The sequence below is a fragment of the Mustela lutreola genome, chromosome 9 (genome assembly GCF_030435805.1).
Source record: "Mustela lutreola isolate mMusLut2 chromosome 9, mMusLut2.pri, whole genome shotgun sequence".
Lineage (NCBI taxonomy): Eukaryota > Metazoa > Chordata > Mammalia > Carnivora > Mustelidae > Mustela > Mustela lutreola.
The window spans coordinates 24,173,940-24,200,872 of NC_081298.1; the positions used below are offsets into that span (position 1 = coordinate 24,173,940).

The 26,933-nt window shown below is 37.3% G+C and overlaps 1 protein-coding gene and 2 pseudogenes across 6 annotated transcripts in view; 1 reads left to right on the forward strand and 2 right to left on the reverse strand.

Moving 5' to 3' along the window:
* ASIP (agouti signaling protein) overlaps window positions 1–26,933 on the reverse strand; it is a 138,435-nt gene that overhangs the window by 24,841 nt on the left and 86,661 nt on the right. The window lies entirely within an intron of this gene.
* On the reverse strand, window positions 3,326–5,794 carry LOC131807877 (ATP synthase membrane subunit K, mitochondrial-like; annotated as a pseudogene).
* On the forward strand, window positions 25,538–26,607 carry LOC131807878 (kynureninase-like; annotated as a pseudogene).

Below are 26,933 nucleotides of genomic sequence, written 5' to 3' on the forward strand. Positions count from 1 at the left end.
GAGCCATCCATTTGTTGCAGATGCCAAGGTTCCATTCTTCTTATGGCTGAGTAATATTCCATTGTATACATGCTCCACATCTCCCCACCTCCTCCTCCTGTTGCTGCTGCTGCTTCTTCACCTCCTCCTCCTCCTTCTTCTTTTCCTTCTCCTCCTTCTTTGATTCTTCATCTTCTTTTTTTTCCCCCATGCAGAGAGCCTGATGTGGGGCTCGATCCCAGGATCCTGGGATCATGACCTGAGCGGAAGGCAAACGCTTAATGACTGAGCCACCCAGGTGCCCCCACACAACATCTTTATCCTTTCATCAGTCAATGGAAAGTCATCTTTCCATAATTTGACTATTGTTGATAATGCTGCTGTAAACACCATGGTGCATGTATCATGCACCATGAATTATTTGAATTATTTTGAATTATTATTGAATTATTTTTTTTTTGTATCCTTTAAGTAAATACCTAGTAGTACAATCCCTAGATCAAGCATAGTTCTATTTTTAACTTTCTGAGGAACCTCCATATTGTTTTCCAGAGTGGCTGCACCAGTTTACATCCCTACCCACAGTGTAATAGGGTTCCATTTTCTTGCCATCACCTGTTGGTTCCTGTGTTGTTAACTTTAGCCATTCTGACAGGTGTGAAGTGATATCTCATGTAGTTTTGATTTGTATTTCTCTGATGAGTGATGTTGAGTATCTTTTCATGTGTCTGTTAGCCATCTGTATGTCTTCTTTGGAAACAAGTCTATCCATATCTTCTGCCCATTTTAAACTGGATTATTTTTTTTTCAGGTCTTCAGTTTTTATAAGTGTCTTATAAACACTTTATCAGATATGTCATTTGCCAATATCTTCTCTGATTCTGTAGGTTGCCTTTTAGTTCTATTGACTGTTTCCTTTATTGTGCAGAAGTTTTCATTTTGATGACATTCCAATAGTTTATTTTTGCTTTTGTTTCCCTTGCCTCAATAGACATATCTAGAAAGAAGGAGCTATGGCCAATGTTAAAGACATTCTTGCCTATGTTCTCTAGGATTTGGATGGTTCCTGTCTCACACTTAGGTCTTTAATCCATTTTGAGTTTATTTTTGTGTATGGTGTAAGAAAGTGGTCCAGTTTCTCTCTTTTTCTTTTCCTTCTTTCTTCCCCCCCACCCTTTTTTTTGAGTAGTTGTCTAGTTTTCTCAACACCTACTTTTTTTTTTTTTTTAAAGATTTTATTTATTTATTTGACAGAGAGAGATCACAAGTAGGCAGAGAGGCAGGCAGAGAGAGAGAGAGGAGGAAACAGGCTCCCTGCTGAGCAGAGAGCCCGATGCGGGACTTGATCCCAGGACCCTGAGATCACGACCTGAGCCGAAGGCAGCGGCCTAACCCACGGAGCCACCCAGGCACCCTCAACACCTACTTTGAAGACACTGTCTTTTTCCCATTGCATATTCTTGCCTCCTTTGTCAAAGATTAATTGGCCACACAATCACAAGTTTATTTCTGGGTTCTCTATTCAGTCCCATTGCTTTGTGTGTCTGTTTTTGTGCCAGTACCACACTGTTTTGGTTACTACAGCTTTGTAGTATAACTTGAAACCCGAAATCATGATACTTCCAGTTTTGTTTTTCTTTTTCAAGAGTATAGCTTTGGCTATTTGAGGTCTTTTGTGGCTCCATACAAATTTTAAGATTCTTTGCCCTAGTTCTGTGAAAAATGTTGGTATTTTGACAGGGATTGCATTAAGTCTGTAGTTCGTATTGGGTGGTATAGACATTTTAACAATATTTGTTCTTCACTCCATGAGCATGGAGTTTCTTTCCATTTGTTTGTGTTGTCTTCAGTTTGTTTTATCAATGTTTCTTAGTTTTCGGAGGACTGGTCTTTTACCTCCTGGGTTAAATTTATTCTCAGGGGGGCGCCTGGGTGGCTCAGTGGGTTAAACCTCTGCCTTCAGCTCAGGTCATGATCTCAGGGTCCTGGGTTCAAGCCCCACATCGCCTGGGGAGGGGGTAGTCTCTGCTCAGCAGGGAGCCTGCTTCTCCCTTTCTCTCTGCCTGCCTGTCTGCCTGCTTGTGATCTCTGTCTGTCAAATATATAAATAGAATCTTTTAAGAAATTTATTCTTAGGGATTTTATTCTCTTTGATATAATTGTGAACAGGATTGTTTTCTGCATTTCTCTTTCTGCTGCTTCATTATTAGTGTATAGAAATGCAATGGATTTCTGTACGTTCAACTTTACTGAATTCTTTTATCAGTTCTACTAGTCTTTGGTAGCATCTTTAGGGTTTTCTGTATAGAAGATCAAGTCATCTGCAAACAGTGAAAGTTTTATTTCTTCCTTACTAATTTGGATGCCTTTTATTCCTTCCTGTGTGTGTGATTGCCATAGCAAAGACTTCCTTGCTGTGGCAAGGAATACAAGCGGTGGGAGTAGAGATCCTTGTCTTGTTCCTGACCTTAGGGGAAAAGCTCACAATTTTTCACCATTGAGAATGATGTAGCTGTGGGTTTCTCATATATGGCTTTTATTATGTTGAAGTAAGTTCTCTCTAAACCTACTTTGTTGAGGGTTTTATAATGATGGATGTTGTATTTTGTCACATGCTTTTTCTGAGTTTATTGAAATGAGCATATGGTTTTTATACTTTCTCTTGTTGATCTGATGTATCACACTGATTGATTTGCAAATATTGAACCATGCCTGCATCCCAGGAATAAACCCCACTTGGTGGTGGTGAATGATTTTTTAAAAAAATATTTAATTTATTTATTTGGCAGACAGAGATCACAAGTAGGCAGAGAGGCAGGCAGAGAGAGAGGAAGGGAAGCAGGCTCCCTGCTGAGCAGAGAGCCCTACGCAGGGCTTGACCCCAAAGACCCTGGGATCATGACCTGAGCCGAAGGCAGAGGCTTTAACCCACTGAGCCACCCAGGTGCCCTGATTTTCTTAATGTATTGTGGGATTTGGTTTGCTAGTATTTTGCTGAAGATTTTTTGCATCTGTGTTCATCAAGGATGTTGGTCTGTAGTTCTTTTTTGTAGTGTCTTTATCTGGTTTGGGGATTGGGGGTAATGCTGGCCTCTTGGAATAAGTTTGGAAGATTTCTTACTTCTATTTTTTTTTAATAGTTTGAGAAGAATAGGTATTAACTGTTCTTTAAATGTTTGGTATACTTCAACTGGGATATTCTCTGATCCTGGACTTTTGTTTGTTGGGAGGTTTTTTGTTTTTTCCCAGGTTCATAATTTATTGTACAAATTGTCTAGTATAATTTGTCTGGTACAAATGAAGTATCACATGATGAGTTGACATTGGCTTCTGCAGGAATGGGGACTTAACAAATAAGGTACAGGTTAAAATCCATTTATGTTGCTTTCAGAGATAGTGTTTTTTTAGATCTTAACTTGAAGTATAAGATCATCAAAGCAATTCCTCTGTATGTGGCCACTACACAATTCATTCTACCTGTGAGAGTATAAGTTCTGAAACATTTTTGACACCAGTGACATGGGATTGGGCATCAATTTCTGGACTTGCTGTGATTTCAGTCTTGCAGAAGACACCAATTTCCCTGCTTGTGTCCCTTTTTGGGAGTCTTTGATTATTGATTTGGCTTCATTTTCAGTAATCAGTCTGTTTCTATTCTTCCTGATTCGGGTTTGGGAAATTAAATGTTTCTAGGAATTTACCTATTTCTTCTAGGTTGTCCAATTTGTTGGGATATAATTTTTCATAATATTCTTTCACAATCCCTTATATTTCTGTGATGTCAGTTGGTCAGTTGTTATTTCTACTCTTTCACTTCTGATTTTTTAAATTTGAGTCGTCTCTCTTTTTTTGGATGAGTCTGTCTAAAGACTTATCAAGTTTTTTTTTTTTTTTAGATTTTATTTACCTATTTGACAGACAGAGATCACAAGCAGGCAGAGAGGCAGGCAGAGAGAGAGGAGGAGGAAGCAGTTTTCCCGATAAGCAGAGAGCCCAATGCGGGGCTCAATCCCAGGACCCTGGGATCATGACTTGAGCCAAAGACATCGGCTTAACCCACTGAGCCATCCAGGCACCCCAAGACTTATCAAGTTTATTGACTTTTTCAAAGAACCACCTCCTGGTTTCATTGATCTGTTCTATTGTTTTTTGTTTGTTTTTAGTTTCAATTTTGTTTATTTCTGCTCTAATCTTTATTAGTTCCTTCCTTCTACTGGTTTGGGTTTTTGTTTATTCTTCTTTTTCTAGCTCTTTTAGATCTGTATTGCTATAAACTCCCCCCTTAGAACAGCTTTTGCTGCATCCCAAAGATTTGGGGCCATTGTGTGTTCATTTTCATTTGTCTCCATATTTTTTTTTATTTCCTCTTTGACTTCTTGGTTGTTCCATCCATTATTTAGTAGCATGTTATTTAACCTCCATGTATTTATGCTCTTCCCATATTTTTTCCCCCCTGTGGTTGATTTCTTGTTTCATAGTATTGTGGTCAGAAAAGATATATGGTATGATTTTACTCTTTTTGAATTTGTTGAGACTTTGTCTGTGGCCTAATATATGATCTGAAGAATGTTCCATGTATACTTGAAAAGAATGTGTATTCTCCTGTTTTAGGATGGAATGTTCTGAATGTATCCGTTAGATTCGTCTGGTTCAATGTGTCATTCATAACCACTGTTTCCTTGTTGATTTTCTTTTTTTAAAGATTTTATTTGTTTGTTTGACAGAGAGAGAGAGAGAGAGATCACAAATAGTCAGAGAGGCAGGCAGAAAGAAAGGGAGAAGCAGGCTCCCCACTTAGCAGGGAGCCTGATGATCAAGCCCAGGTCTTGATCCCAGGACCCTGGGACCATGACCTGAGCCGAAGGCAGAGGCTGAACCCTCTAAGCCACCTAGGTGCCCCGCCCTTGTTGATCTTCTGTTTGGATGATCTCTCCATTGATGTAAGCGGGTTGTTAAATTTCCCTACTATTATTGTATTACTATTGATTAGTTCCTTTATGTTTGTTATTAACTGCTTTATGTATTTGGAAGGTGCCATGTTGGGTACATAAATATTTATTTATGTATTTATTATTTATGTATTTATATATTTATTTAAAATATTTTATTTATTTATTTGACATAGAGAGAGAGAGATCACAAGTAGGCAGAGAGGCAGGCGGGGGGGTGGGGGGAAGCAGGCTCCCTACTGAGCAGAGAGCCTGATGCAGTATGTTTTTGAACTTTATCTGAATGGAATAATACTGTATGTATTATGGGACTTGCTTCTTTTGTTTTACCTGTTGATGTGTGAAGTTGTGATTTAGTTATTTTTACTGCTACATAGTGAATATCCCACATTTTATTTATGCATATTTTACTGTGATCATCATGTGAGTTGCCCCAGTGTGGACTATTAAGAATAACACTCCTGTGAACATTCTTGTACAGGACTCCTGAGTAACCACATGTAGTGGTTATTCCACATACTGAGAAATGGAATTGATTGGTTATAAAGTTATGTGTACAGTCAACTTTATTAGGTAATGCCAAATTGTTTTCCAAGTGCATTTTTACCAATTTTATACTCTAGTTAGGAGCAAATTGCTCTTGCTATTTACGTCACCAATGTTTGTTTGTTTGTTTGTTTTTTGACTTAAAATAATTTTTGCCCCTCTGTTTTAAAACAGTATTTCATTATAGTATAACTTACATTTTCTTGATTACTAAAAAGATCAAGCATTTCTTCATATTTTTATGACCAGGTGAACTTTCTGTTCACCTGTGGGTGAATTTCTGTGAAATTCCCATTCATGTCTTTCCTCCATGTCCTCATCGGTTGTCTTTTTCTCATTGATTCATAAATATCTTATACACACATCCTCTGCTGGTTATGTATCTTACAAATCTTTACTCCTAATTTATAGCTTGCCCTTTTAGTCTCTTTATGGTATCTTTGGATGGATCAAAATTCTTCATCTAATGCAGTCAAATTTATCAGTATTTTTCTTTTTGTATATTTAAGAAATCTTTTTCTATCTCATGGTCATAAAGACATTTTCCTATCTTCTCTTCTAAAAGGTTTATAGTTTTGTGTTTCACACTAAAATCTCTAATTTTTTAGTGGAGAATTTCAAATATATACAAAATTAGAGAAAATAGTATATTAAACCCCTATATTCCATTTCAAAAACATTTTTAAAAAAGGATTATTTATTTATTTATTTATTTATTGACTTGGCGGAGAGAGAGAGAGACAGTGAGAGAGGGAACACAAGCAGGGGTAGTGGGAGAGGGAGAACCAGGCTTCCCACTGGGCAGAGATCCCAATGAGGGGTTTGATGTGGGGCTTGATCCCAGGGTCCTGGGATCTTGACCTGAGCTGAAGGCAGATGATTAATGACTGAGCCCACCCAGGCACCCCATCAAAAATATTCAAATCAGGGCCAATCTTGTTTTATCTATACTCTTACCCACTACACCCCAAAACATATATTTCTTTTTAATTACCTATCTGTCTATCTATTTGACAGAGAGATAGAGAGAGAGCACAAGTAGGCAGAGTGGCAGGCAGAGGGAGAGGGAGAAGAAGACTCTCCACTGAGCAGGGAGCCCAATGTAGGGCTTGATCCCAGGACCCTGGGATCATGACCTGAGCCGAAGGCAGCCACTTAACTAAATGAGCCACCCAGATGCCCCTATATTTTACCCGTTAGTATTATAGAATGCATTTCTAAAGTATAAGAACTATTTTTTTTTTTAAGATTTTTTTCATGTATTTGACAGACGGAGATCACAAGTAGGCAGAGAGGCAGGCAGAGGGAGAAGGGAAGCAGGCTCCCCGCTGAGCAGAGAGCCCTAAGCAGGGCTTGATCCGAGGACCCTGAGATCATGACCTGACCCGAAGGCAGAGGTTTTAACCCACTGAGCCACCCAGGCACCCTAAAGTATAAGAACTATTTTTAAAAACATAACTATGATATTAATATAAATAAATAAAACTATTTAAAATTTCTCAATGTCATCAAATATCTATTCAGAGTTCAAATTTTTAGTCGAACTAGAATTTTTGTACATAGTATGAACTAGGAATATATTTTTTCCCATAAAAATTGTCCCAGCACAATTTATTGAACAATCCATCTTTTTCCTTCCTTTCTACAATGCTGCCTGTCATAAATCAAGTTTTCCTATGTGCATGGGTTTATTTCTGGGAATTCTATCTGTTTCATTGGGCTTACTAGTACTTTATAAATATTGATATCTAGTGGGGATAGTCCTTTTCTTTTCTTTTTCAGGAATGTCTTGGCTATTCCTGGTCCTTGGCTCTTCCATATAAAAATCATAAAAACAGCTTGTCAAATTCCACAAAAACAGACTGTTAGGATTTTTTGCCAAAATTGCATTAAATCTATAAATCAATCTGAAGAGAAATGTCATCTTTACATCTTTTTTCTTTTTTTTAACCTCCACACCCAGTGTGGAGCCCAGCAAAGAGTATGAACTCACGACCCTGAGATCAGGACCGGAACTGAGATCAAGAGTTGGTTGCTTAACTGACTGAGGCATCCAGGTGCCTCTATAATATCTTTTCATGTGAACATATCTCTCCATTTATTTGGGTATTCTTCAGTGTCTTTCAATATGGTTTAAAAATTTTCTCCATATGAATTGGACAAATTTTGTTAGATTTATTCCTAAGAATTTTTTATTTCTTTGTTGCTATTATAAATGTTATATCTGTAAACTAAATTTACTAATTATTGTTGTATATAGAAAAGCAATAGAATTTTATAAACTGGTTTATACACATCAACCTTGCTAAATTCTCTTAATTCTAATAATTCACCTACAGATTCTTTTGGATTTTCTCTGTAGATAAGTACATTCATCAAAAACCACCGTTTTTTCTACTCCTTTCCAATCTTTATATCTTTTATTTCTTATTCTTATCTTACTGTGTTGGCTATGGCCTTCAGCATAAAGTTGAATAAAGTGAAGAATACTTATTTATTTACATATTTACTCATCTATCTATCTATCTATCTGAGAGAGAGAGAGAGAGCACAAGTGGGGAGAGTGACAGGCAGAGGGAGAAGCAGGCTCTCCGCTTAGCAGGGATCCTGATGTGGGACTCAATCCCAGGGTCCTGAGATCATGACCTGAGCCGAAGGCAGATGCTTAACCAACTGAGCCACCAAGGCATCCCTAAGAATTTTTGCTAGTATTTCAACAAAGGATATACTTTCAACATTTCCCAATCACATGTAGTATTAGAGATGCTTTTTACTAGATTAAGGAGGTTCCTTTCTGTTGTTGTTGTTTTCTCCTTTTTAAGTCATGAAGAGATCTTGGATTTTTCATCAGTTGATACAATCAGATGGTTTCCCTTCCTTCATCTGCTAATGTAGCAAATCAATTTATTTTCCACTGTTAAGCCAAGTTCACTTTCCTGGTATAAACCAATTAGGTGATGTAGTACAGTGTTTTGTTTTGTTTTTTCCTGTCCTGTTTTCTACCACTATCCTTGCTTGGTTTTGGAATCAGTTATTCTACCTTCCTAAGAAGAACCGGGAAATGTACCTCCTTTAAATTATTTTTAATTCTTTGGAAACTTTATGTAAGATTTTCTATTCCTGGAAACTTTGGTAGAACTTAACAAATAGGCCTCTGAAAGAATATCATACAGAATATGGCAAGATTTTTAAACTATGATCAAATTTCTTTACTGGTCATTGTACAATTCAGATTTTCTGGTTCAACATCAATCAGTTGGAATTTATCTATTTCATATTTTCAAATTTGTTGGCCTGAAATTATTTATACTATTCTTTGTATCTATTTAATCTCTTCATCATCTAGCATATCACTTAAGTCTTTTATAATATTGTTGATTTTCATATTCTCTCTTGCTTGCCTAATTAATTTCAAGAGAAATATTTTCAAAACACCAAATATTGGCTTTGTTGATCTTCTCTATGGTATATTTACTTTCCTTTTCATTCATTTCTGCTTCATTTTTATTACTTCTTTTGCTTTAGTTTATATTGCTGTTTTCCCCCCTTAATTTCATATGTTGAATGCTTACCTCTCTAATTTTAAAACTTTCTTCTTTTTCTTCCTTTAAAGTTATGAATTTCTGGGCGCCTGGGTGGCTCAGTGGGTTAAGCCGCTGCCTTCTGCTCAGGTCATGATCTCAGGGCTCTGGGATTGAGTCCCGCATCGGGCTCTCTGCTCAGCATGGAGCCTGCTTCCTCCTCTCTCTCTCTCTGTCTGCCTCTCTGCTTACTTGTGATCTCTGTCTGTCAAATAAATAAATAAAATCTTTAAAAAAAGTTATGAATTTCCTTCAACAGTGTTTGGTTGCATCCCACAAGTTTGGTTACATAATAGTTTCCCTACTGATTAGTTATAGGTATTTTCTGGTTTCTAATATAATTTCATTTTTAGCCTAAGTAGTTAAGAAGTATGTTTTTTAAATCCCAATATGTGAGGTTTTCCAAACTTTTAATTAATTATTGGTTTCTTTCTTTCTTTTTTTTTTTTTTAAAGATTTTATTTATTCACTTGAGAGAGAGAGTTTGAGAAAGAGAGAGTACTAGAGGGGGTAGGGTCAGAGGGAGAAGCAGACTTCCTACTGAGCAGGGAGCCCAATTCAGGACTCAATGCTGGGACTCTAGGATCATAACTTGAGCTGAAGTCAGTCGCCCAACCAACTAAGCCACCTAGGTGCCCCTAATTATTGGTTTCTAACTTAATTGCATTGTGGTCCCAGGATATGGTCTGTGTAATACTAATCATTTAAAGATTTATGGACTAGGGACACTTGGCTGGCTCAGTCAGTGAAATACACATCTCTCGATGTCAGTATTTTGGGTTTGAGCCCCACCTTGGGTGTAGAGATTACTTAAAAATAAAAAAACTTTAAAAAATGAAAAAAATAAAAACTTTATTGTGATATTATTCACATAACTTAAAATTCACCCTTTTGAAATATATAATATAGTGTTTTTAGCATATTCAGAGTTGTGTAACCATCAGACAATAGGTAGTCTTTTGACTTCTTTCACTTAGTATAACGTTTTCAAAGTCCATCCATGTTGTAGCATGTATCAGTACTTTATTCTTTTTCATGGCTGAATAACATGCCATTTTATGGATATACTATATTTCATTTATGCATTCACCTGTTGATAGGTATTTGCGTTGTTTTTCACTTTGTGGCTAGTATAAATAATTCTGCTATAAACATTTGAATACACGATTTTGTGTGGATGTATGTACATTTCTTTTGGGTATATACCTAAAAGTAGAATTGCTGGGTCATATGGTACCTCTATGTTTAACATTTTGAGGAACTGTCAAACGTTTCCAAAGTGGCTGCACCATTTTACAATCCCATCAGCAACACATAAGGATTCTAATTTTCCCACAATCCTGTCAACACTGGCTACCATCTTTTTGATTGTAGTCAACCTAATGGGTGTGCAATTCTACCTCACTTTGGTTTTGATTTGTATTTTTCTAGTAACAAATGTGTTGAGCATGTTTTCATGTGTTTCTGGTCCATTAGTCTATCTTCTTTGGAGAAATATCTATTTAAATCCTTTGCTCATTTCATTTTTAAAAAATATTTTATTTATTTATTTATTTGACAGAGAAGGAGAGAGAGAGAGAAGGAGCACACAAGCAGGGAAAGGGTAGAGACAAGTACATGCACACAAATGGAGTAGTAGTCTTGTATTAGTCATGTTTTTTAATTGTGCTTATTGGTGATACCAAATATATATTCAAATGGACCAAGAAAATATACTAATTAATATAAATTATGTACATAATACACAGGTAGAATATTTTTGCTAATATGGTCAATTGATAATTGATATATGAGACACATGTTCTAAAATAGCTGTAGCTCCATTGTTGTGGTTACTAAGTAAATATTTTAAAAAATGGTGTTTGTATAAGCCAACAATAACTTAAAAGCAATAATGACAAAAAAATCTCATTCACAGAAGAATTACGAAAATAAAATAAGTAGGAATACATTTAAGCAACTATGAGGATATATATGAAAAAACCATAATCTCTGGTGAGAGACACAGGAAAACTTGAGTAAGTGGAAAGACAAACTACTGAGGGTAAGAATTATTACGGTAAAAAAAAGAACTGCCCCCAGATTAAAATATAAATTTAATATAATCTCTGCCTAAATCCCAATGAAGTTTTTATTATTTATTATTTATTATTTAAAAGATTTTATTTATTTATTAGGCAGAGAGAGACCTCAAGTAGGCAGAGAGGCAGGTAGAGAGAGAGGGGGAAGCAGGCTCCCCACTGAGCAGAGAACCTGAGGTGGGGCTCGATCCCAGGACCCTGGGATCATGACCTGAGCTAAAGGCAGAAGCTCAACCCATTAAATGACCCAGGCACCCCGAAATTTTTATTTTTTAAATTATTTCTGAGGGGGGTGGCTGGGTGGCTCAGTTGTTAAGCATCTGCCTTCAGCTCAGGTCATGATCCTGGGGTCCTGGGATCGATGCCTGCATCCTGGCTTGGGTTCCCTGTTCAGCAGAAAGTCTGCTTCTTCCACTCCCCGTGCCTCTATTCCCTCTCTCCTGTCTCTCTCTGTGTCAAATAAATAAATAAAATCGTAAAAAAATAAATAAATTGCCTCTGAGGTTCATTTGAGAAAACTGTGCTCCAAAGACTGTCAGCCTGTCTTGGTTGTGCAATTTCAACTGGGAGTAAGCCAGTGTGGGAGCCACAGATGCTATGCTACCACTCTTTTACATCATTTCCTTAGAGGCATCTCAGAAGTCCTAGTAGAACAATCCCAGGAGTCCTTTTTGCTTTTCTTGATTTTACCAAGCAAATATATTCTGTTAGACCCATGAATCTAGAAAGGCCCTTCCTTTTTTATTCCAGTCTCAGCAGAGTCACTGAAGAAAATTACACATGTTTCTGAGTCATTACTATGTTAAGATGATCATTCTTAAAAAACCTTTTGAGAGGAATAAATGAAACAAGATGGGATTGGGAGGGAGACAAACCACTTATGACTCTTAATCTCACAAAACAAACTGAGGGTTGCTGGGGGGAGGGGGTTTGGGAGAAGGGGGTGGGATTATGGACATTGGGGAGGGTATATGCTTTGGTGAGTGCTGTGAAGTGTGTAAACCTGGTGATCCACAGACCTGTACCCCTGGGGATAAAAATATATGTTTATAAAAAAATAATAATAATAAAAATTAAGACAAAAAAAAAACACCAAAAACAAAACCACAATGTAAACCTTAAAAAACAAAACAAAACAAAACAAAAAACCTTTTGAGAGGGGTGCCTAGGTGGCTCAGTGGGTTAAAGCCTCTGCCTTCGGCTCAGGTCATGATCCCAGGGTCCTGGGATCAAGCCCCACATCAGGCTCTCTGCTCAGCAGGGAGCCTGCTTCCTCCTCTATCTCTGCCTGCCTCTCTGCCTACTTGTGATCTCTGTCTGTCAAATAAATAAATAAAATCTTAAAAAAAAACACAAATCTTTTGAGGTCTATAAACCTTTAAAGCCCCTCAAAAGGACTGTCTATGAGTCTCCTGGAACATGAATACATCTTTCTATTTCATGGCGAGTGGAGCATAATGGCCGCAATTAGGAGGAACAGTCCTGACGCTGGATGTGGCGAAGTCACAGGGACCTTGAGAAGGCATATAAGCAAACACCAGCCCAATCTTCCCAAGGAGGCAGTGTGTATCTTTCCCTAATGTTTCTCCTATGTTTCTCCTGAGCATCTTGTGCATTAGCATCACCTTAAGAGCTTATTAAAGATCCCTGGGCCCCACTTTAGATCTACAAGTCAGAATCTCAGGACCTTGGTCCTTAAAACACGTTTTTCACAAGTTTCTCTGCAGGCTAAACATTCTAAAATGCCCCCTACTCCGTGTCTATTTTCAGATTTGCTCAGTCTGATAAATACTGCCCTCTAAAAAATGGTTCTCAGAGTTCTTGCCAGTTTTGTGAAAAGGTACTTCACAGATCCTGAGCCTTAAACCTCACAGAAAAACTCGGCTTCTTAAAGGCTGCAGATCACAGCACTTACAGCCTCAACCTGTCTGCAGCCCGTTTTTCATTTCCCTCCCTCTCTGTAGCCACTATTTCCCAACCCCACTTCTTTTTTGTTTCATAGGCTGTAACTGGGCATTTCTAAGGTAAAAACAGATATCCGAGAGGTAAACATTATACCCACAAACTCTGTCCATTTTTTCTTTAAAATGTCTCCACTCTTTTCTTTTTATTCCTGCTGCCATACCCAAGAGACCCTTATCACCATAATGAGACTCACACACAGCCTTTTTGTTCATCTGTAGGATATCAGTGTTTCTTCTCTCAAATCTTGCCCACCTACGACCCCCTGCCCACCTGCTCAAAATGCTAAAACAATTCTTGGTATTAACCATAGCAAGTTTCAACTCCTCTGTTTATTTTCCAGGCCCTTTACAATGTATCCCATTTGGATTTATTTCCTACTATTGCACACATGCTTTCCATTTACTGCCCACACATGGCCTGCTCATTTCAACCCATGGGACAGATTTATCTCAATGTTCCCAAAGCATGGTATAAGGACTTAGAATAGGAGTCCTATAAATGTGGGCCAACTGACTCAGAAGTTGGCATTTGTTTCCATTTTGATGTCCTCCCTTTTCATATTTGATCCCACAAGTCATTCAAGTACCATATTCTGCTTACAGACTTTCCAAGCTTCTCTAGCTCTTATGGCCTCCATATTTATTATGTGGAAAACACACACACACACACACACACACACACACACACACACACACACAAAACCAAAGAAGAAAATAAAAGGAAGAGAGGGAGGAGGGAAGAAAAGTTCCCCACAACAGATAATTGGCTTTAGGAGTTGCTAAAGTCAAGGGAAGAGAAGGAAAGGCTAGTAGTCTGATAACTCCCACTTCGAAGCTATTCGGGAGGAACATTTGTTGGCTTTCTATAGTACCATATAATCAGTATCATTCTGTTCAGAACACATATACTGTCAGTGTTCCTTGCTAAGTGTTTCAGATACATTCATTCTGCTTCCCCCATGTTAGTTCAGGATTCATTTCTTCCTGATTCCCTGATGGCCCATATTGAGCTAAATGCCCCCTTCTCCATGCTCCCATAAGACCCTGGTGTTTACTTGTAACTCAATATCTTATATTGAAAGTGCTTCTTTGTGAGTATGACTCACCCTTAGACTATGAATTTCATGAGACAAGGTCCAGGCTTACTTGTCTTTGTATTATCTCTATTGACTCTGTACATGAAGATGCTACAAAAATGATCTCTGAAGTAACTAGGCTGTAAGCTTTGAAGGGTGGGGAACCATTTTTTACACTTCTTGTTTTTGTATTATGAATAACAAGCTCAGTGTTTAGGTGTTAAGAAAAAGCTTGTTAATGTTAACATTTCTGTGCTCACCATCCACTCATAACCTTACCCTTGCCCATTAAACCTTAGTTACTGAGCATTTAGTAAATCTCAACAGACTCTTATTAACTTAGATTAATACTGATGGCCACTGTGAAAGAAAAACAAGAAACAAATTCACTAGTTATACTTCTGTTTAGAAATTCATGCATAGTCTAATTGTCAAAAAGAACAACTGCCTCATTTTCATACTTTCAGAGAATAGGCTTTAGAGCCAGACAGAATTAGATTTGCCTGCCTCCAAAGCTTATTAGACTCATGGCGCTGCAAATGCACTAGTTATTTGACCTATTGCAGGGCCTTTCAGGGCTCTAAATTAAAAATGGAAATGACAGAAGTCACCTGGGAGGCTCAGTGGGTTAAGTGTCTGCCTTTGGCTTAGGTCATGATCTCAGGGTCATAGGATCAAGCCCTGCTTTGGGCTTTTGCTTGAGGAGTCTGTTTCTCCCTCTGTCTCTATCCCCTGCTCATGTTCTCTCTTTCTCAAATAAATAAAATCTTTAAAAAATAAATAAAAATGGAAATAACGGTATATATTCTAGGGTCATTATGAGCACTGAATGTGATAATATATATAAAGTATCTTAGCACCATACCTGGCACATACCATAGTCTTCAACCAATGTTAGCTATTGTTTCTTGATCCTGTCCTTCCTCAAGAGGGTCACTTGGATCACACAATATCTCCTGTGTTACAAGATACTGTCTTATGTGGCCTATGGTTAGGTTTCTTATTTTCACACTACCTGTCCCACATGAGCTATTAGTCTATACCTATATACATTTGAGTATATAACATGTATTACTTGGGAGTGTATATATGGACATCTATATGGCTGTGTGTGTACATCTGTGTGTAAGAGCCAAAGGCTTCCAGTTATCCTTGCATTTGATTTGAGAAACTTCAGAGGCTTTAATTAAAATCACCAAATAGGGCACATTCTCCTCTCCTCTTTCTGCTTTTACTGTCATCTACCTGGTTTCCCCTATTAAATGAAAATATAGTGAGAAGCTACTAGATTAAGCTGCAGTGAGCAGATTCCACTGTCAACATGTAAAAGCTTTTATCAAACCATTATCAAACTAAAAACCCAGATGCTGCTATAGCTCACAACAGAAACATAACTAATAGGCGATGCTAATTTGCATCAGTGGGACTTAACGAAGGTAGTGAAAAAAGGGATATTATCTCCACCTTCCCATTTTCTAGGCAGAGTAAGTGAGTGGAAAACTTATAAGGCACACCAAGTAGTCTTGGTAAGTAGCTCCAAACATCAAATCTGTTTGTGGCATCTCTCATTCTGGTCTAAGGGCCTGTGGTAGATTTCCTCCTCTAATAATGCTGGAGCTAAACCTCTATGCTAGCAATTTTTACCCCCTAGGTAATTGTCAGTTATCTCCAGAGTCATTTGGAAAGCCTGAAAATATTTTCCAAGACAAAGTTGAATTTAATTAACTTTTATATATTTTAAATGAATTATCAGAGAGTTCTACTTCTAGCAAAGCCTGACTAGTTAGGTTGCTACACACAATATTGCTGAGAACAATTAGGAAAGTTGAACAAATTATTTTTTAAACACCAAATGAAGTCATAGAAAAGCTAACAAAGCGATGATAATCTGCTGGTCCAAGATGTGGAAGATAAGAGAAGTTAAAAAATGTGAGTTGGTGTTTGGGGAAACCTTAACCTGAAGATAACTGCTGATCCAAAAACAAAAACAGCACTGAAAAGGTGAAAAGAGCTATAAGTAGAAGAATGAAACTTGACCATTCTCTTACACCATACACAAAGATAAACTCAAAATGGATAAAAGACCTCAACGTGAGACAGGAATCCATCAGAATCCTAGAGGAGAACGTAGGCAGTAATCTCTTTGATATCAGCCACAGCAACTTCTTTCAAGATATGTTTCCAAAGGCAAAGGAAAGAAACAAAAGCGAAAATAAACCTTTGGGACTTCATCAAAATCAAAAGCTTCTGCACAGCAAAGGAAACAATAAAAAAAAAACAAAGAGGCAACCCATGGAATGGGAGAAGATATTTGCAAATGACAGTACAGACAAAAGGTTGATATCCAGGATCTATAATGAACTCCTCAAACTCAACACACACGAAACAGATAATCACATCAAAAAATGGGCAGAAGATATGAACAGACACTTTTCCAATGAAGACATACAAATGGCTATGAGACACATGAAAAAGTGTTCATCATCATTAGCCCTCAGGGAGATTCAAATTAAAAGCACATTGAGATATCACCTTACACCAGTTAGAATGGCCAAAATTAACAAAACAGGAAACAACATGTGTTGGAGAGGATGTGGAGAAAGGGGAACCCTCTTACACTGTTGGTGGGAATGCAAGTTGGTGCAGCCTCTTTGGAGAACAGTGTGGAGATTCCTCAAGAAACTAAAATAGAACTTCCCTATGACCCTGCTATTGCACTCCTGGGTATTTACCCCAAAGATACAGATGTCATGAAAATAAGGGCCATCTGTACCCCAATGTTTATAGCAGCAATGGCCACGGTCACCAAACTGTGGAAAGAACTAAGATGCCCTTCAATGGACGAATGGATAAGGAAGATGTGGTCCATATACACTATGGAGTATTATGCATCCAGCAGAAAGGATGAATACCCAACTTTTGTAGCAACATGGATCGGACTGGAAGAGATTATGCTGAGTGAAATAAGTCAAGCAGAAAGAGTCAACTATCATATGGTTTCACTTATTTGTGGAGCCTAACAAATATCATGGAGGACAAGGGGTGTTAGAGAGGAGAAGGGAGTTGGGGTAAATTGGAAGGGGAGGTGAATCATGAGAGACTATGGACTCTGAAAAACAATCTGAGAGGTTTGAAGTGGCGGGAGGGTGGGAGGTTGGGTACCAGGTGGTGGGTATTATAGAGGGCACGGATTGCATGGAGCACTGGGTGTGGTGAAAAAAATAATGAATACTGTTTTTCTGAAAATAAATAAATTAATTTAATTTATAAAAGAAAGAAAAGAGCTTTTGGCAATTTCCCTACCAGGAATGGCAAGAGAAAAATTATTGTAAAGAGCATGAATAGGAAGAGGGGCCCTGGTAAACACCCCAGGTTTCAACTGGGATCATGAAGGATTTACCCTAGGAAGAAAGATGAACCGAAAGTAGACTAGTCCTTATGAGGATTCACTTATGAAGCTCAGCTTTGAATTTTTCAGACATTTACTTGATGAAGGTGTTCAGGCTCTGAACCATCTGTTTGACAGAAATAAAATAAATCCTCTCTAGAGGGATATAGCATCACATAGAACTCCAATCCTCTCTGGAGTTCAGCAAGCTTTATCAAAGACATTGACAATTTGATTCTAACATTTATATGGAAATGCAAAGGACCTAGGACTTAGAATTATCAGAATGATATTGACTGAAAGGAAGAACAAAGTTAGAGTTCTTATACTCCTAAGTGCAGAGTTTATCAGAAAACCACAGCAGGCTTACAAAAGAAGTAAATAGAAATGGATTAATAGTCTAGGTGGCTCAGTCATTAAGCATCTAACTCAGTTCATGATCCCAGTGTCCTGAGTTTGAGCCCCATATAGGGCTCCCTGTCCAGCAGGAAGCTGGCTTCTCCCTCTCCAGTTCCCCCATGCTTGTTTTCCCTCTCTCACTATCCCTCTCTGTCATAAATAAATAAAATCTTTAATTTTTTAAGGTTTTGTTTATCTGAGAGAAAGCGAGAGACAGAGCACGCCAGGTGGCAGGGTGTGGGGGGCAGAGAGAGAAGAGGGAGAAGCAGACTCCTCTCTGAGGAGAGAGCCTGGTATGGGGTTCAATTCCAGGACCCTGGATCATGACCTGAGCCGAAGGCAGACGCTTAACAGACTGACCCACCCAGATGTCCCTAAAAAAAATCTTCAACAACAACAACAACAACAACAACAACAACAAAATAGATTAATAAGAGTCAAGTCTAGAAATAGATCCAGTCATATATAGTCAATGATTATCAACTAAGAAACCAAATCAATTCAATTGGGAAAGGTAAGTCTATTTAACAAATTGTGCTGAAATGACAGGATATCTCAATGGAAAGAATCCCTACTGCACTCCATCCACAAAAATAATTCAAGATGGATCACAAACCTAAATGTAAAAGCTAGAACCATGAAGCTTCTAAAAGAATATCCTTGCAACTACAGAATAGTCAAAGCTTTCTTAGGAATAATGTAAAATGTACTAACCATAAAAGTAAAAGTAAAATATTGGACTTTAAGAAAATTAAATTTTTGCTCATCAAAAGACATATTTTGAAAGTGAATAAGCAGGCAACCAACTAAGAAAAAATATTCCAATACATATATATGGCAAAAGATTTGTAGTCACAGAATATGAAGAACTCCTACTGAGAATTTCAGGAAGACGATCAAGTAAGCAGCAAAGGGAATCTGCCTCTCCACTGAGACAACCGAACTGACAAAATCTGTCTCATGTTACTCTCTAGGAATTCCAAACTCTATTGAAGGCTTATGACTTCCAGGGAAAAGCTTACACAGCAAGTTGTGCTTAATTTTGACTAACCTGTGGCAGACAGCTGTGCACATGTTCCTGGAGGAGCTTGCTGAACAAGTGTGGGCAAAAAAGAACCCTGTCTTCCAAATATTAGGATCTGTGCCCTGATTGCTGATTCCTGCCTCTGATCATAGAGGTACAGATGAAAAAGTGAGTGGTCAATGTTGTTGCACTTATCCACATTGCTGCAAGCCCCTTGCTCTATAGCCACAGTGACTTTCAGTAGATTTAAAGGACCAGCATCCATTCTCCCTTTCAATTCTCTCTTTTCATCTTTTTGGAAGTCAAACATTATGGAAGCTATACTAGGACACTCTTAAACAACCACATATATAAGGGAAATTAAAAAGTGACCATAAAAAGACTTAGGAAAAAACTAAGAAGTTCTTAAGTTTATGCCTCAGGTTGATCCTGGGCAAAGAAACAGCTCACCACAATCAACAACACAAAATAAAAAATAACAAAGACAACAAACCTTGGAAAAGGCAGAGAATATGAATTGAAGAGATAGCACATTATTAGATTCAAATGTCCAGTTTCAAAAAAAATCGCAAAGCATATAAAGAAATAGGAAAATATGGCTATTCAAAGGAAAAAAAATCAACAGAAACTGTCCCTGAAAAAGATGTGATGTCAGATATATTAGCCAACTTTTAAACAACCATCTTAAAGATGCTTGAAGAACTAAAGGGAGATGCAGATAAAGTCAAGAAAACAAAGTGAACAACACAGATATGTCCACAAAGAGTGGGAAAACCTATGAAAAAAGTAAAAAATTCTGGAGCTGAAAAGGACATTTATCAGGATAGACCAAATGTTAGGTCACAAATTAAGTCTCAGGAAATTAAAAATGGTAGATACCATATAAAGTATCTCTCTGAGCACAATGGGATGAAGTTAGAAATCAAAAAGAGAAGTAAAACTAGAAAATTATAAATCTGTGGAAATTAAGCAGCCTTTAAACAACCAATAGATCAAAGAAGAAACCACAAGGGAAATACTTAGAAATGAGTGAAAACAAAAACACAACATACAAAAACTGATGGGATGCAATGAAAGCAGGGCTAATGGGAAATTAATGGCTATAAATAGAGGACTGCGTGTTGTACATAAACAATGAATCTTGGAACACTGCATCAAAAACTAATGATGTATTTTATGGTGACTAACACAATAAAAACAAAAACAAAAAATAACTAAAACACAACTTAACTTTACAATGTAAAGAACTAGAAAAAGAACAACAAACTAAACACAAGTTTAGTATAAGGAAAGAATAAGGATTAGATGAAGGGGCACGTGCACCTGAATGTTTATAGCAGCAATGTCCACAATAGCCAAACTATGGAAAGAACCTAGATGTCCATCAACAGATGAATGGACAAAGAAGATGTGGTACATATACACAATGGAATACTATGCAGCCATCAAAAGAAATGAAATCTTGCCATTTGCAATGACATGGATGGAACTAGAGGGTATTATGCTTAGCGAAATAAGTCAATCGGAGAAAGACAACTATCATATGATCTCCCAGATATGAGGAAGTGGAGATGCAACATGGGGGGTTTGGGGGGTAGGAAAAGAATAAATAAAACAAGATGGGATCGAGAGGGAGACAAACCATAAGAGACTCTCACTGTCACAAAACAAACTGAGGGTGACCGAGGGGAGGGGGGTTGGGAGAGGGTGGTGGGGTTATGGACATTGGGGAGGGTATGTGATATGGTGAATGCTGTGAAGTGTGTAAACCTGGTGATTCACAGACCTGTACCCCTGGGGCTAATAATACATTATATGTTTATTTAAAAATTAAAAAATTTTTTAAAAGAATAAGGATTAGAGCAGAGATAAATAGAAAAACAGTAGAGACAATTAGTGAAGCCAAATGTAGTTTTTCCAAAAGATCAGCAACACTGACATACCTTTAGCTAGAGAGAGTAAGAAAAAAAGAAGGTTTAAGTTACTAAAATCATAAATGAAAGTGGGAACATTACCACCAATTTTATAGAAATAAAGAAGATTTAAGAGAGTACTATGAACAATTATATGCCAACAAGTTGGATAACCTAGGTGAAATAGAAAAATTCCTATAAACACAAAACTTTTCAAGACTAAATCACAAAAAAATACTAAATCTGAATAGATCTATAACTAATAAGGAGATTGAATCAGTAATAAACAATCTTCCAGCAAAAAAAACCCCGAAAAACAAAACAAAACAAAACAAAAACAAACCTCTGTAAACTGCTGTCCAATTTTCCTAGCACCATTTATTGAAGAGACTATCTTTTTTCCACTGGATATTTTTTCCTGCTTTATTGAAGATTATTTGGCCATAGATTTGAGGTTCATAGCAGCAATGTCCACAATAGCCAAACTGTGGAGAGAGCTAAGATGCCCTTCAACAAACAAATGGATAAAGATGTGGTCCATATATACAATGGAATATTACTCAGCCGTCAGAAATGATGACTACTCAACTTTTGGATCAGCGTGGGTGGGACAGGAGGAGATTATGTTGAGTGAAATAAGTCAAACAGAGAAAGTCAATTATCATGTGGTTTCACTTACTTGTGGAACATAAGGAATAACATGGAGGACATTAGAAGAAGGAAAGGCAAAGTGAAGAGTGGGGAGATTGGAGGGGGAGATGAACCATGAGAGACTGTGGACTCCAAGGATCAAACTGATGATTTTAGAGAGGAGGGGTTGGGGGGATGGGTGAGCCTGGTGGTGCGTATTAAGGAGGGCACATATTGCATAGAGCACTGGGTGTTATACATAAACAATGAATCTTGGAACATTACATCAAAAACTAATGACATATTGTATGGTAACTAACAGAATAAAAAACCAAAATGAACAAACAAGCAAAAACCTCTGAAGTGGATGGCTTCACCAGCAAAATCTACCAAACATTTAAGACTACCAATCCTTCTCAAATTTTCCCAAAAAATTAAAGTGAAAAGAACACTTCCTAACATTTTCTGTGAGACCAGCATTTCCCTGACATCAAAGCCAGGCAAAGACAAAAGGAAAGTACAGAACAATATCTCTTATAAACACTGATACAAAAATCCTCAACATAATACTAGCAAATCAAATTCAGCAGCATATTAAAAGATTATATGCCATGACTAAGTGGGATTTATCCCTGGAATTCAAAGATGGTTTAATATACAAAAATCAACCAATATTTTTAAAAAGATTTTATTTATTTATGTGACAGAGATCACAAGTAGGCAGAGAGGCAGGCAGAGAGAGAGAGAGAGAGAGAGAGAGGAGGAGGAAGCAGGCTCCCCACTGAGCAGAAAGCCAGATGCAGGGCTCAATCCCAGGACCCTGGGAACATGACCTGAGCCAAAGGCAGAGGCTTTAACCCACTAAGCCACCCAGGCGCCCCCCAAATCAATCAATATTAAACAGCATATTAATATAGTGATGGGAAAAAACCCACATGATCACCTGAAATGATACAGAAAAACCATGTGATAAAATTCAATACTCTTTTATGATTAAAACTAAAAAACTAAAAAACTGGGACTAGAAGGAGACTGCAATACAACTTCATATATAAAACAGTTGCATATACAATTCCATACATTTCAATATAATTTCTTATATGGCTACAATAAAAGCCATATATGAAAAATCCACAGTAAACATCATACTTACTGATAAAACACTGAAAACTATTCCTCTAAAATCAGGAACACTCCTTTTTCAAAATATTACTAGAAGCTCTAGCCAGAGCAATTAGGCAAGAAAAATAAATAAGAAGCATCCAGACTGGAAAGGAAGAAGTAAAATTATCTTTGTCTGCAGATATTATCTTATAACACCCTAAAGATTCCACACAGCACTGTTAAAACCAATACATGAATTCAGCAAAGTAGCAAGATACAAAATAAACACACAAAAATCAGTTGTATTTCTAAACACTAACAATGAACAAAAATAATTCCCTTCCCAAAAAATTAAAATAAAATACTTAGGAGTTAACTTAACCAAGGATGTGAAAGACTTACAAAATGAAAACTACACTCTGAAAACTATAAAACACTCATGAAAGAAACTGAAGACACAAAGAAATGGAAAACATTCCATGCTCATGGATTGAAAGAACAGATATTTTTAAAATGTCTATGCTACTTGGAGCAATCTATACATTCAATGCAATCCCTATCAAATACCATCAATATTTTCCACAGAGCTAGAACAAATAATCCTTAAATTTGTATGTAACTTGAAAAGACCCCAAATAGCCAAAAGAAAGTTGAAAAGGAAAACCAAAGCTGGTGGCATCAGAAGTCCGGACTTCAAGCTATATTACAAAGCTGTAATTATCAAGGCAGTATTGTACTGGCACAAAAATAGACACAAAAATCAGTGGAACAGAATAGAGAACGCAGAAATGAACCGTCAACTCTCTGGTCAACTAACCTACCACAAATCAGGAAAGAATACCCAATGGGAAAAAATCAGACTCATCACATATAGTATTGGGAAAATTAGACAGCCAACATGAAGAATGAAAGTGGACCACTTTCTTACAGTATATACAAATAAATTCAAAATGGATGAAAGACCTAAATGTGGGACAGAAATCCATCAAAATCCTAGAGGAGAACACAAACTGTGTTCTTGGCCACAGGAATTTCTAATTGGACATGTCTCCAAAGGTAAGGGAAACAAAGGCAAAAATAAGCTATTGGGACTTCATCAAGATAAAAAAGCTTTTGCTCAGCAAAGGAAACAGTTAACAAAACCAAGAGACAACCTACAGAATGGGAGAAGATTTTTGCAAATGTTTTATCAGATAAAGGGCTACTATCCACAATCTATAAGAACTTATCAAACTCAACACCCAAAGAACAAATAATAGAAGATGATATGAACAGACATTTCTCCAAAGAAGACATACAAAAGGTCAACAGACATGAAAAAATGCTCAACATCACACTGACATTAAGGAAATACAAATCATTAAACCACAATGAGATACTACCTCATACCAGTCAGAATGGCTATAATTAAGTAAGGAAACACCAAATGTTGGCAAGGATGTGGAGAAAGGAGAACCCTTGTACACTGTTGGTGGGAATTCAAGCTGGTACAGCCCCTCTGGAAAACAGTATGGAGTTTCCTCAAAAAGTTAAAATAGAGTTACCTTATGACTAGCAATTGCACTACTAGGTATGTACCCCAAAGATACAAATGTAGTGATCCAAAGGGGTACCTGCACCCCAATGTTTAAGGCAGCAATGTTCACAATAGCTAAAGTATGGAAAGAGCCCAGATATCCACATGGCCAAAGTGGAGGTGAGATTATACACACATACACACACACACACACACACACACACACACACACACAACTCAGTCATCAAAAAAAACCTAAGTCTTGCTCTTTGCAATCATGTGGATAGAACTAGAGGGTATTATGCTAAGGGAAATAGGGGAATTAGAAAGATAATTATATGATCTCACTGTTACGTAGAATTTCAGAAACAAAACAGAGGAGCAGAGAGGAAGGGAGGGGAAAAATAAAACAAGAGGTAATCAGAGAGGGAGAAAAACCATAAGAGATTCTTAGTCATAGGAAATAAACTAGGGTTTCTGGAGGGGAGGGGTTGGGATGGGGTAATAGGGTAATGGGCTTGAAGGAGGGCATGTGATGTAATGAGAACTGGGTGTTATATACAACTGATGAATCACTGAACTCTACCCCTGAAACTAATAATACACTATATGTTAATTAATTAAATTTAAATTTAAAAATGAAAACTATAAAACACTCCTGAAAGAAATTAATAAATAATGAAAGACTTAAATAAATGGAAACATATCTCATGTTCCTGGATTGGAAGACTTAATATCGTTAAGATGTCAATATTATTGTCAATATTGATCTATAGATTCATTGTAAACCCTACCAAAAATCCAATGATATTTTGGCAGAAATAGAAAAACATCATCCTAAAATTTACATGGAATATAAACAGCCCACATAATCTTGAAAAAGAAGAACAGAGCTGAAAGACTTATACTTCCAGATTTCTAAACTTAGGTATAGGAGGCTAGAAGATGGAGAGTAAGAAGACCCTAAGCTCACCTTGATCCATGGATACAACTAGGTAACACTCACATAAACATAAATAACCCAGAAAACAACCCGAAGACTGGCAGAACAACTCCACAACAAAAGGTAAAGAAGAAACCACTCTGAGAGGGAAGGATGGACAGAGACACAATAGGGAGCAAAATGGACCTCTGCTATCAGCTGGGTGTGGAGAGTGGGCCTTGGGCATGGAGAAGGGAGAGAAACAGACTATCACACAAGAGTTTCCACACAGGGAAGACAAATCCCCATAACATTCAGTTTTGAAAGTGAGGGCCAAATTTCGTAAGGTCTTACAATCAGTGAGACTTAAAACCTGGAATTTTAAAAATTAGTGTCTGGTTCTGGGGGAGCCGGAGGGCAATAGGAAGCTGAGTACCCACCCTTAAAGAAACCACATGACATGGCCTAGGAAAATGTCCTTGGATTACAGGAGATGAGATTATTTTAGGCCTTATGAATGACATTGTAGGAGCCAATAAGAAAGAAATAGCCCTAATAAATGATTTGACTGTTAATTTACATCTTCTGCTATTATCCTTGTGTAAGCCTACCCCAAGATGGTATAAAATTCTGAAAGCCAAAGCCTTCCCTTCAGATCACTGTGCTATTGAGTCACAGCTTCAATTTCATAGGCTTAATATTGAGGAAAGCATGTGGATGATAAAGCCAAGGGGGGGAAGAAAAGATTGAGTATAGAGGATATCCTTGAAGTAATCGAGAAGGAAGGAGACTCAGTTGCAGTGATCCTGTTCAGTGGGCTGCATTTTAACACTGAATAGCTCTTTAATATATCTGCCATCACAAGAGCTGGACAAACAGAGCATTGTTTTGTTGGCTTTAATCTAGCACATGCGGTTGGAAATGTTGAACTCCGCTTACATGACTGGGGAGTTGATTTTGTTTGCTGGTACTCCTATAAGTATTTAAATTTAGGAGCAGGAAGTCTTGCTGGTGCCTTTATTCATGAAAAACATGCCCATACAATTAAAACTGAGCTAGTGGGATGGTTTGGCCATAAATCAGCACCTGATTTAAGGTGAATTATAAACCGCAGTTAATCCCCGGGGTCGATGGATTTCAAATTTCAAACCCTCGCTTTTCTTGGTCTGTTCCTTACACACCAGTTTAGAGATCTTTAAGCAAGCAACTATGAAAACATTGAGGAGAAAAATCTACTAGCAGTTTCTTGATAAAGAAACTGTACATAATTACTCCATCCCACATAGAGGATCATGGTTGCCAGATCACTGACATTTTCTGTTCCAATAAGATGTGTTTTCCAAGAACCAGAAAAACAAGGAGTGGTTTGTGACAAGTGAGAACCAAATGGCATCTGAGTGGCTCTAGTTCCTCTCTACAACTCTTTTCATGATGTTTATAAGTTTATCAATCTGCTCACTTCTGCACTTGACTCTGCAGAACCAAAAATAGCAGTGTTTTCTAGAACTGAAGTAATTGTTATTGAAAGCTTTTAGGGTTATTTTATTATTATTCTCAAATTTTAGTAATTGGAAGTTTTTAAAAACTGATTACATATAACTGGCAATGAATTATATACTTTACAGAAAAAGCTGATATATTTTTTTCCAAGAGTCTGTGATTCTGAGAAATCCACATGTCTGTCCATTCTTCATGTTTAATGGATCAAAGTTTTCACTGGTCCAAGTATTATTAGCTATTAGCTAGCTGTCATATTTCATGGTCAGTGAATGTTTTATATTGATTCAGTTTATAATTTGACTAATAATTTCATAATATATGTGTAATTTTTGTGTCAATTTTAGAAATGTACTTTAGTTTT